The 11,074-nt window shown below is 39.0% G+C and overlaps 1 protein-coding gene across 2 annotated transcripts in view; it reads left to right on the top strand.

The window, feature by feature from the left end:
* The first annotated feature begins 453 nt into the window (after positions 1-453).
* daam1b (dishevelled associated activator of morphogenesis 1b) overlaps positions 454-11,074 on the top strand; it is a 41,991-nt gene continuing 31,370 nt past the window's right edge. For both annotated transcript variants that reach the window (XM_005734391.1, XM_005734389.1), the window contains exon 1: positions 454-595. The gene's annotated coding sequence lies outside the window, so the exon portion shown is untranslated. The remainder of the gene's footprint in view (positions 596-11,074) is intronic.

The following is an 11,074-nucleotide window of genomic DNA, read 5'->3' as shown; positions in this document are numbered from 1 at the left end:
AGAAACTGCTGATGGAGAGTTTAGACAGTTAACTGTAGCTAAACTGGGAGATTTATTTATTTAAAATATTTAAGGCTTAGAGTTTGAGCACCTTAATTTTTCTTCTTGATTGTTCCATTGGCTATTTTTCAAAGACAGGATGAAATCTTCACAATTAATAAACTGGAACATGGTCATTTTGTCTAAATTAATTTAATTTATTTTCTTTTTTTTATAACACAAAAATACAAATCAAATAGAAAATAAATAAAAGTAAAGTAAAAACAACAAAAGATCTACACCTCCAGAGCATTTAAAACCTAGCTTTGACCTCAACCTTCAAATGACAACGATATTTAGGCTCCTAATTAAAAGGTCATGGTGAACAGCGCTCGTATCTTTCTACACTACAACTTCCATGAAGCAGTGGACTACAGGTTTGGAATAATAGAGCGCATGCGCGTTACCTGCTCGAGTAAATCGATGACCTCATGAGCAGCCCGGACCAACCAGTCGGTTGAATTCTCTGCCTGCCGTCTGCGCTGAATGTTTTTCTTGCGCTATACCTTTTCGAGCACATGAAGCGCTTACCAGAAAAGATGTTCACCGTAACGAGGTAAGCGGACTGTCCTCAGACAGAACTTTACCGTTAACAGCTAAACCATTAAACCGCCCGAGAACCCACACCGCTGGTTGGGCTGCGTTGTTGTTGGTGGTGGTGGTTGTGACCTCCGTACCGGTGTGGCCGGTCAGTGCTACAGCCGTCGTTGACATGACTGCGGTGAATTTACTCGAGCTGTCTTTGTTGAATTTTCACTGATATTCATGCAGCTATTTACTCTGGAGCACGCGAGTATCCAAAAACCTCGCCCGGACAAGGTGAGAGTCCGGTACTATTTGCATGTGTTTTGCAAATTGCTTTTTGTTGTGTCGCCTCTACCTGTTTGTGGAGTTTATTAAAAAAGAAAAAGAAAGGGTGGGCTGTATAGGCTAGATAAACCCACTAAAGTTTGAAAAAGTAGGTCTAAAGAGGACCTTGGCAATTTCCTTAGTGGTTTTGGCCACGTTTTTATAATATCTCTTATAGTGTAACTTATTTTTTGGACAGGACAGTGGTGTTATAATCTATTAAAGAAAATAAAGGTTAATGTCTGAACTCTAACCTGTGCTCATAATTAACTACTGAACCTGTGTGACCAAAACTAAACTTACACCAACTCACATATCCACGTTTAAGAATCTAAATGGAAATTTTGGCTAATATTATTTAGATTTTTGGAAAATTGATTACAAGAAGGCCACCTTTACTATTTGGACAAATGAATCACAAATTAATTTTAATAAGCAGATCTTTATTGTGAACTTTGGCCAATGTGTACAGAGCTGGAAAGTAAGCCTGTCAGAGTCTTTAGGCACAAAGGTCCGTGCATGCTAACGTTTAACTCTCTTTCATGTACATTAAGTTTTGATTTGAGTGCAGAGACATGTGAGTAAAGTACAAATATCCTTCAGAACGTTTCTTCCCTCTTACTGCCCAGCTCTAAGACTTTGCCTCTCCTGAGTTAATATTCACTTCTATCAAGTAAAGTCACTCTTTTGAGAAGTCATGAAATCATAGGTCACAACACAGAGATTAGCACAAATCACCACGGTGGTAAGCTTATTCCCTGTTGGATGTTTATCAGAAAGGACTTACATTCCCGAGAATGAAAATGCTCTAAATCATTTGGGGGGGGGGGCTGTGTGTGCTTGTAATGGGCCGCTGCTGTCTTGTGAGACGGCTTACTGCTGTGGTGTGATCAGCAGACGTGTTTTCACTGTAAACACTGGAGAAGCCTTACATGATGTACCATGCTGTTATTTTGTCGACAGAATTAATGTGCAGACAGGGAGTCGGCTGGATACAGATGAGCATCAACAGGCCCTGACATTCAAATTACAAGGTTTTTTTTTTTTTAAAGGGGCACTTTGCAAGTGATTAGTCTGTGTTGTAAGCACATGCTTTCCCAAGTGGGAATGTTTATCCAGTGGCTATGATATAATTGGGTAGTATTAACAAGCACAGATATATTGGTATTTGTGTAACTATACAGATTTGCAAATAGTGTCTAACTAAAATCACTTTGAGGCTTTTTGATTCAACTGTTTCTTGTGGTGAATCATCTCACCTGGCCACCTTAGACTGTGTTTACCTAATGTGCTTGTTGGGTCCTCTTGCCTGACTGATGAGCAAACACAACAGTGATGCATGCACCTTTACAAGCCTTGCTGCTCTGTGTGAGTTCAGTTTATCAGTTGCTGTTAGCAGCTATGTCAGGTCAGCTTTTGGTGATCAAAAGCACACCGAGTGGTGCATTATGACATGTTGTGATCCATCCCAATCTCATAGCAAAAACGTGAAATAGTCACACAAAAGTAATCTATTTGATCATGTTCGTGGACATGTATTGTCACACTTTTAATGACATTTGGTACAACTCATTTCAATAGGAAGTACGTTTCATTTCTGCAGCACTTATGCTGTCCAGAATCATCAACAGGAACACATCTCTATGGAAACCAAGGAAACAAAACTTCATAACAAAGGGCAGCCATAATCGCTGTCTAAGTCTAACTCAATAGGTTTTATATCTTAAACCTACACTAAGTAAGTTACTTTTAATCCCTGAATAATAGGGCTGTGACTCCTTTTGTGATATATTTCAAGCTTTTCTGTTTTAATTTTGATTATTAAGACTGGCAGGTTATGGAAATTTAGAAATACAGAAATCTATACATGCAGATCATTACGTATGATCTGTATTTTAAGTTTAGTTTCAACTGTAATTTACTCAAACTTAGTTCATTACACAGAACCACAATCATGGGGAAGAATCATGCTAACACCTTTTCATATGAATGTTTATCTTTTTGAATTAAATCACAGAGCAAGTGAACTTTTTTTGTAACAGTTTTAATTTGAGTTTCACAAGAAAATAAAAGTAGGAAAATTGTATCCATAATGAGATGTGTCTACTTTATGAAATACCTTGAGAGTTATGCCTTCTCCAGACGTGCGCAGAATTCAGTCACTGCAACTGCGGTTGTGCTGTTTTTGTTGGCAGTGGTCAAATGTTGATGTTTCATGTCATCCTCCTGTTGTCACAGACGCAAACACACTGCCGTGCTGTTGGAAACAGACTTTGACAAAAGCTGTCCCTGGTGAAATCGACTGTGCCATTGTGAATGTCGGTTATAGTTGGCAGCAATCGGACTTATGTTCTCTGTCCTTAAATTTCCTCATTGGTGCTCTGAGACCAGCAGAGCAATATCAATGTGCAAGTAAATGAATAAAATCATGCTTGTCTCAGCCCAGATATGCCTCTAATTTTCACGAACTGGATGTAAAAGTACAGAATTAATAGAGATGTGAATAGCACAAATATCTGATAATGTATGAAATGGAATGTGACAGTTTTGTCATGCTGTATTAAAAACTGGGAAAGCGTTTGCTTCAGTTTGTGCTCTACAGAGCAAACGATCAACATTGAGTGTGCCAACCCACAAACTGCAGTGGTGTATTTTATCTGCTTTTCTGTCTGTCAACACACACACACACACACACACACACACACACACACACACACACACGGATGGAGAACTAGGCTAATGAACTGAGTGTTGCGTTTCACAAGACCGTCTACATAGCAGCTGGGTGGGGGGACCTCCCTGGGAAGCTCACATTAAGTACTAAGGGTGGAAGAGTAACTGACAGTCCTGACAACAAGGATGGGGGAAGTGTAGACTAATCATTTTCTTCAATGCTGGGTGTCATTCAGGAGTGGCTCTGGCACAGCTGAGCACCTGAGGCCACCATGTGTGCGTGAAAGTGCATGTGCATCCTTTAAGGAAGGATATGAATGATATTCTGTGAAGTAGTTACTATAAATCATGGCATCTGGGAACTGGTTTAACTTTTTCCCATACACTACATTAAATGTACTGTAATGTCTAATAGCCTTAGTTAAGCTTTTAAAAGATAATTATTTACTGGAATAGTCAAAGTGACTCTCACAGTTACTGCAAGCAAGGTAGAAAGTAGCAAATCCAGTTAGCACATACCATAGATGGTTGACTTTGTTTGACTCATGCTAAATGTTTCACATCCTAATTCCCTCCCTGTACTGTTTCCACAAGGGTTGGGCAGTCTGACTGCAACTGTGAGAAAACAGAAATCCATCTGCTTTCGGTGAATTCCGCTGTCATTACTTCATGGGATTAGTGAATTGGTGGGGTTAGGTTAATTGGTGATTCTAAATTGCTTATAGGTATGAATGTGAGTGTGAATGGTTGTCTGTCTCTTTGTGTCAGCCCTGTGACAGACTGACGATCTGTCCAGGGTGTACCCTATGGTTGCTGGAATAGGCTCCACCCCACCACCCTCACTCATCATGGTGATTTTATTACCACACCTACTTCATAGGGGAAAATTTTAATTTTAAGTTGATCTCCTGTTTTTTGGTTTTTAAAATTGCATTGTTGAAAACTGGAATAATAATTGTATGTTGTATTTTCGCATTTTGCTGATCTCCACTGGTCTAATCAGTTCCATCGACTGGGCGGAGCATGAATGAAGAAGCCAAGTTTCTGGTTTAATATTTGACGGATTTTTATTGACGAAGTGACCTAAACGTCTTTCCTTAATTGGTTCCTGCTCTTCCTGTTGGTGCTAGTACATCATGCTCTTAGATCAAGCTCTCTCTGTTTGACATGTCGTGGATCCTGTGGGATATATGTGGACCTGCAGCACTCTGCTCTCCCATCACAACAATAGGCCTGTATGACTGTTTGAATGTGCCATTCTTTGTGTGGTGTGCTTCACTTGGGCCAGACAATGGCTTCATTTAGCATCCCTTCTCTTTTTGAGGCCTGCTCTGTCACCATGACACCCCTGCCATGCCACACCCTGCCCCCAGTCTGGTTTAGCTTTGCACTTGTTTTCTCTCTTAGGACAGCTGGGCTTAGACAGCCATTGTTGGCCACACCCGAGACCCAACCTCACGTTTTCAGGATTGTTGCTCTGTGGCCATGTGTTCACAGCTTGCTATAGTTTTTGAACTTGAGAATAAACTAAGGCTGCCCTCAAGGTTGATGCAGACCTGTTAAAATCATCTAACAAAGAAAATCAAACACAGAAATAAATCTATGATTGAAGGGTTTCCTGCAATGCTTTATGCTAGAGGTTAGAAAACAAAGATCACCTCTGCCAACAAGGATTGTGTTGTTGCAGTATAACTGTGACGTTTAAAAATAATATCTATATAAAGTTTTTGCCTGTTACTTTCTAGTTGGCACTTTAGCAGAGTTGATCATGGTATTGCATAGCCAGTTATATTTATTCTTTTAAGTTTCTACAGATATTGCAATAATATTGTGATAGTTAATTATTTTGTTTATTAAAGTTGGCAGTAAAAAATCTGATATTGTTACAGCCCTTATTAAAAACATTCACATCTTTGTGAAACAAAATATAAACTCAGTGGGAAAGAGCTAGGCTGAAGAACAGACATCACATATAGTATATCTGCTTTTTCGGACATCAGCCAAATTGATCACAAGATGAGGCGTGTCAGAACCTGGCTGGATTACTACCTCAGCTAAACAATTTACTGAAGGAAATCCAGGATTACAGCTACTGATGTGTGATTTGTCTTTTTGTTTTAACTAGAAAGAAAGAATGTGAAACCTGCCATCATCCTTTTAGTGCAGAAACGCACGTATTTCATGACCTGGAGGCCGAATGCTTTGTTAACTTCTCTTTTTCTGGCCTCTGCTTTGCAGTTTAATTCACATCAAGCAAAACAGAAAGAAACTATAGTTCTATTAGTAATCGGTGCATTTTTGTACCATGAGCTCTTCATTACATATGGTTAACATTTATATTAGTAGATGAGTTGAGATCGTCACACAATGAGTGAGCACTGATTGTGTTTTTTCCACGACCTCATTGACACTTGACCTTTGAGATTGTCCATAGTTGAAAGGGCAGTACACCCTGTTTCTAGCTCAGCCTCTCAGCTGCAGCAGATTTTTCGTTAATGTGTTTCAGGCTGACACACTTTGGACTTCATGGTAAGTAATGGATCCCTCATGGAAAGTCATTCAGTTTTATTAGCAATGAAAAATGCATCACAGCTACATAATGTAAGGTGGATCAATAACTGCAGTCACTGCAGGTGTCTCAAACTGTCATGTTTTACTTGCTGTTATTACATTTAGAATAAGAATATAAATTCTGAAGATTATTAGCCTCCATCTGCTGAACGCAGTGTAAATATTGGGCATGGTGAGTTCGTCCAAAGCCCTTTATAGTCACTGATTTTTGCAGCACAAATTATCTCCAAAGAGCAGCTTCCCTCAGAGAAACCAGCCTTGATCTAGAGTTTTGTGCTTCTATAACTAGAACTGGGTGACCTATGAAATTATATTTTGGGCTGATCTGAACGTGTTGCAGTTGTGCCCTGGAGAACACAGTACAAGCTGTGCTACTTCTGGCTTCCTTTTTGAGATTTAAAGAGATAAAGACTTTACGATTATGATACCTGCAATGTTGATGTTTACACGCTGATGGATGCAACCTTCTTATTGCAGTCTGACCAGAGGAATGTGGAAACATTTGTTTTAAAAGTGAGGTTGAAGTTCTGTACTGCAAATTTCATCCACAAGAAGGAGATCACACCAACTTTAATAGAATATAACAAACTGTTCTATGACTAAAATTAACATTTGTGATGTAGTTTTTCTGGGTAAAGGGTCTGTAATTTGAAATAATTGTCTCGGGGTGTATGGTATGTCACATGATGGAGACTAAATTAGCTTTTTTTGGTTCATGCTGAAGTCTCAGAATCACTTAAACTTTTCATCTTGTGTATTTTTCTAATTATATAATAGTACTGCTTTGCTTTTGGAGTTCAGTTGTAGTTATGTTAGAAAATGACTGTTCTCTTGGCAGGCTGAAAGAAATAAGTCAAACCTCAGATTATCATGACAATGAGCTTCAAAATTAATCAAATGTGTGTCTCAGCCACAAGATGTGGAAAGAGTGTATCCACGGTCGAGTTCAAACAAAGGCAGCATGCAGTCCTGTTCTCTGTATATGTGTGTGTCTGTGGGGGAGTCCTTTATAAGCACGATGTTGGTTGGGAGGGTAGGGTGGATTTTATAGGCCAGGAGGGATTCACGTTTCAGCCCATGCTCCCCTCTCTCTTTTGTCTAGGTCACGTTAATAATGCTAACTCCCAAAAGCAGAGATGTGTTAAAATTAGAATTCTGTATGAGTGTGCAGTTTTGTCAGAGAGTAAGCAACCGGTTGGATGCCAGCATTTTGTCTGACAGCAAATTCAATCAGTTCAGGTTGCAGCTCGAAGTTCTGCTAATAGCTGTTCAGTCCCTGAAAGCTGACGTGCATTTAGCATATCAAAGTGAATCATATCACACACTATGATGCAGCTTTGTTTCTTGCACAAACAGGTCTTGTTCTCTAGCGTTTCACCATCAAGTATTAATAGTCACAGCATTTCTTTAATGTTCTAACTTATAAATCATTGTAAATGATGAATGTCTACAGCTGGAAAAGGTGATTGATGTAGGTCCTGGAATTTCTCAGGGTGTGGACTCTATCTAAAAGTAGCAAAATATTAGGCTTGTTTTTATATTTGTCTTAGACAAACCCCAGCAACAATGCTGTTACCTCATGAAACTGAATTTCAAGCCTTTGGGATACATATTCAGTTTCCCATTTTACAAACAACGTGGATTTGCACATTATGCTGTTTTTCCTGTTTTCATTTCTTCAATGGATGAGGTCAGATGCCAACTTGTTTAAATCTTCCCCAGACACAAACCAAAGCATGTGTGACAGGCTTTGAAACAGCAGACAGATATCAGATTCAGCCCCAGATTGTGCCAGAGCATGGCATGCTTTATCCTGCTCTTAAAATACTGCCCTACCCCTCCAGAAAGCAACACTCAAGTTTGAACAAGTTATCAAGCAAGAGAACAACGGGAGAAGAATGTTTGGGCTATGCCATTTATCTTTCTGTTATGCTGGATGATGTAACTTTATCAGTTTAGACGTTTAAACTCAGGAAAGGATTAAGACTCTGCCGTTGTTAGCTTCTTTTGGCCTGATCATGGATGGACTTCACATGATCTGCAAACTATCACTGCCTCGATTCAGGATAATCCTCATAATAATTTATGTGATGGGAAAAAAATGTCTCCTTTGTTGCATTGATGCCTCTTAAGCTGAGATGTTGTTGGTATATTTGACATAATGTAATTTCCAGTTAATTGAGTTGGCATGTCAAGAGCCAGTAATGTTAGTCATGCACATTCTTATTGAATTAGAAGTATTTGCAATTGTTTTATTTTTAAAAGTGCCTTTGTTTCTTTGTTGTGATGCATATTAAAACTTTTGACAAATTACATTCATATGATCTTAAATTAGTCAGAGCATGGTCATAGATTCATAAAATATTTCCAGAAACAGTATTCAAAGATTCTTTGTTGTTAATAGATAGTCACTTAACAAAATTCTGTGCAGTAGTTCAATATACACAATAGGGAAATGGTATATACAATAGAGAAACGTTTAAACGGAAGTACTGTATTATGAGTTGTGAAGTTTAGTCTTTTAAAGCATGAGGTGTGTATGTTTTTGTATAGAGTTCACAGGTATGTGAACCACCTCAGTCTGGGGGTTCTTGTTTTTATGGTCAGAACTAACTAACAAAATACACACAAACCACTAAAGAGCTTATACCACCGAGTCGCTACACACAAAAGTACATGCAGACTAATATGAAACGTCTTTCTATATAAAAGATAATCAGAGGATCTTCTTTGTTACTTCTGGGAAAAGAAGGCATCCTGATTTTCCTTGAAAAAGATTTCAGGCTGCTGCTCGAACAAGCAGGATTCCCAAACTATAACGCATCTGTGTGATAACAGCAGTGTACAGAAGTGATGAAAACAGCCATGTAGTCAGATGAAACCGGTTAATGGTTAAAAATGTTCTTGAGCAGTGATAGTTTTACAGCTGCTTGTTTCAGTGTTGTAGCCACAAATCTGGCTAGTAATTCAAGGCTTTTAAATCTCCTTTTTCTTTTTTTTTCTTTTTTTTTTCTTTTTTCTCTAAGCAAAATTGCAGTAGTGTTAGCATAGCATATATATCTACTCAACAATCATTCAGTTGTACTGCTTCCCTGAGCACAGTGTTGTTTTCCAGGAGTTTGCGTTGTGCAGCTGATAGCTGTGACGCCACAGGGCAAAGGCTGTCAGGTCAGTCCTGTTAAACAGCAGGTGGCCTTGTTAACGTCCACAAACATCTTTTTTTTTTTTTTCTGCTGCTTATATTTTGGCTTCATTTTTTTTTTCTTTACAAGGCCCAGCTCTGAGGAGAAGCTTCTCCAAAATATTTCCTAGTTTTAGTTTATTGTTGTAGCATCTAGTTCTCTGGTTGTTTTCCCCCTACTGTTATCATGGCACACTTTAGGGTAAGCAGCTTTGTAACTTAGCCATCCTGTCGTGCAAGATGGCCATCTACTGTATGGTGGCTTAGTTTTACTTCAGACTTTGCCTCTGTGCCAGTGAATTAGTCATGCGTCCTGCTGGCATTAAGCCAGTCTCACATCCGTGTTAATGGCCATAGAGGAGACTCAGACTTTGAACCTTTTCTCATGGATTTTCGCCTGGTCATGTGTGACACACACTAATGGACCCACGTGCTTTGAAGCTGTCTTCACCCACGGAGCAGACTGGATACTGATTAGATTATGCTGGATTATCATTACTTTGTTTGATTTGATTTGTTTACTTATATTTTACCTCTACAGTAATGTTCAGTGCACTGGGCTGCCTCCGCTGCCTTATCTCTCTGCACGAAAACTTAACCACTGATTTCTCAGCGCAGTGCCAACATCTGGAGGGATCAGCAAGTTAAGCCATGGCCTTTTAACCCTCAAGTTCAGTCAATCCATTACAAGCACGATCACTGCAGCTGCACCATTTCACGTCATAATATTTTTGCAGCAGTGTCTTCCACTTCTTCCTGGAAGACTTTTTTTTTATTTATTTTTTTTCGTTGCTTTGCTGTAGCCATAAATTCTCCAGGTTTGCCTAAATAAAGATGTTATTTTACAGTTTGAGGGCAGTAGAGGTAAAAAGGTTCAGAAAGTACCCTACGTGTAGTTTAGTTTTGATACAAATCCACACTAAATATAAGATTAGGGACTGTTTCATGGCTGAAAGATAGCTTTGTTTTTTATTAGATAAATGAGCAAGGAAACAACTTGAAGATAACAAGTACTTTGTCAAAAGTCCATTGAAGCTTTAATATGAGTGAGAACATCTTGAACTCCTGGTCCTCTTACTGGCTTTTTCCAGAACTTACATTTCAATTCACTTATCTCAACAAACTCCACAGAGAGAAACTTTGGGATTGAGTTGAATGGGCCGTGAAAGGCTACAGGAAATAAAAGCTCTGTCTTAACAAGTACGTCATGATGTATAAATGGAAAAACACCAATCTCTATGCTTTTTCCAGTTTGCTACATGTATCCTCTTTTAGATGCACTTTCACATTTTATTTTTTTTTGTCTTATTTCAGAAATACAACTCCATTCTTCATGTCGAAAGTGTTGTATCCAGCTGCTTGGCTGCGTTCTGCAGATTAGTAGATGTAGAAGGTTATGCGGGCCTTCTGAGATGGACCTGGTTGAGGGAGTAATTACAAGCTTTCCAAAGGGTGGAAGGGACCAGTAAGACCCTTTTTAATCCTGGCATTTAATTTTGTGAATGTTAGGAGGGTCTCCTGCAAGGGAAGGGCTGCATGGTTGGAATTTATAGATATAGCTCCACCCTGAATGAAACACATGCATACGGTGAAGCGCTGTAGCCTTCCACCACATGATACGAGCCATAATATTACGTTCCCCCTTCACACATTCCTTTGCAGTAGTTGGAGAAAGTGTTTTTTTTATTTAGCGGCTGTCAGTCATGATTCAGCTCAGACATCCTTATTATTACTGTGCAGCTGAACCTTGGGTTTATTTTT

The sequence above is a fragment of the Pundamilia nyererei genome, unplaced genomic scaffold (genome assembly GCF_000239375.1).
Source record: "Pundamilia nyererei isolate P.nyererei 1_Seehausen unplaced genomic scaffold, PunNye1.0 scaffold00058, whole genome shotgun sequence".
NCBI lineage: Eukaryota > Metazoa > Chordata > Actinopteri > Cichliformes > Cichlidae > Pundamilia > Pundamilia nyererei.
Note: the sequence above shows the minus strand (reverse complement) of the source record. Positions and strands in the feature narration are given on the sequence as shown.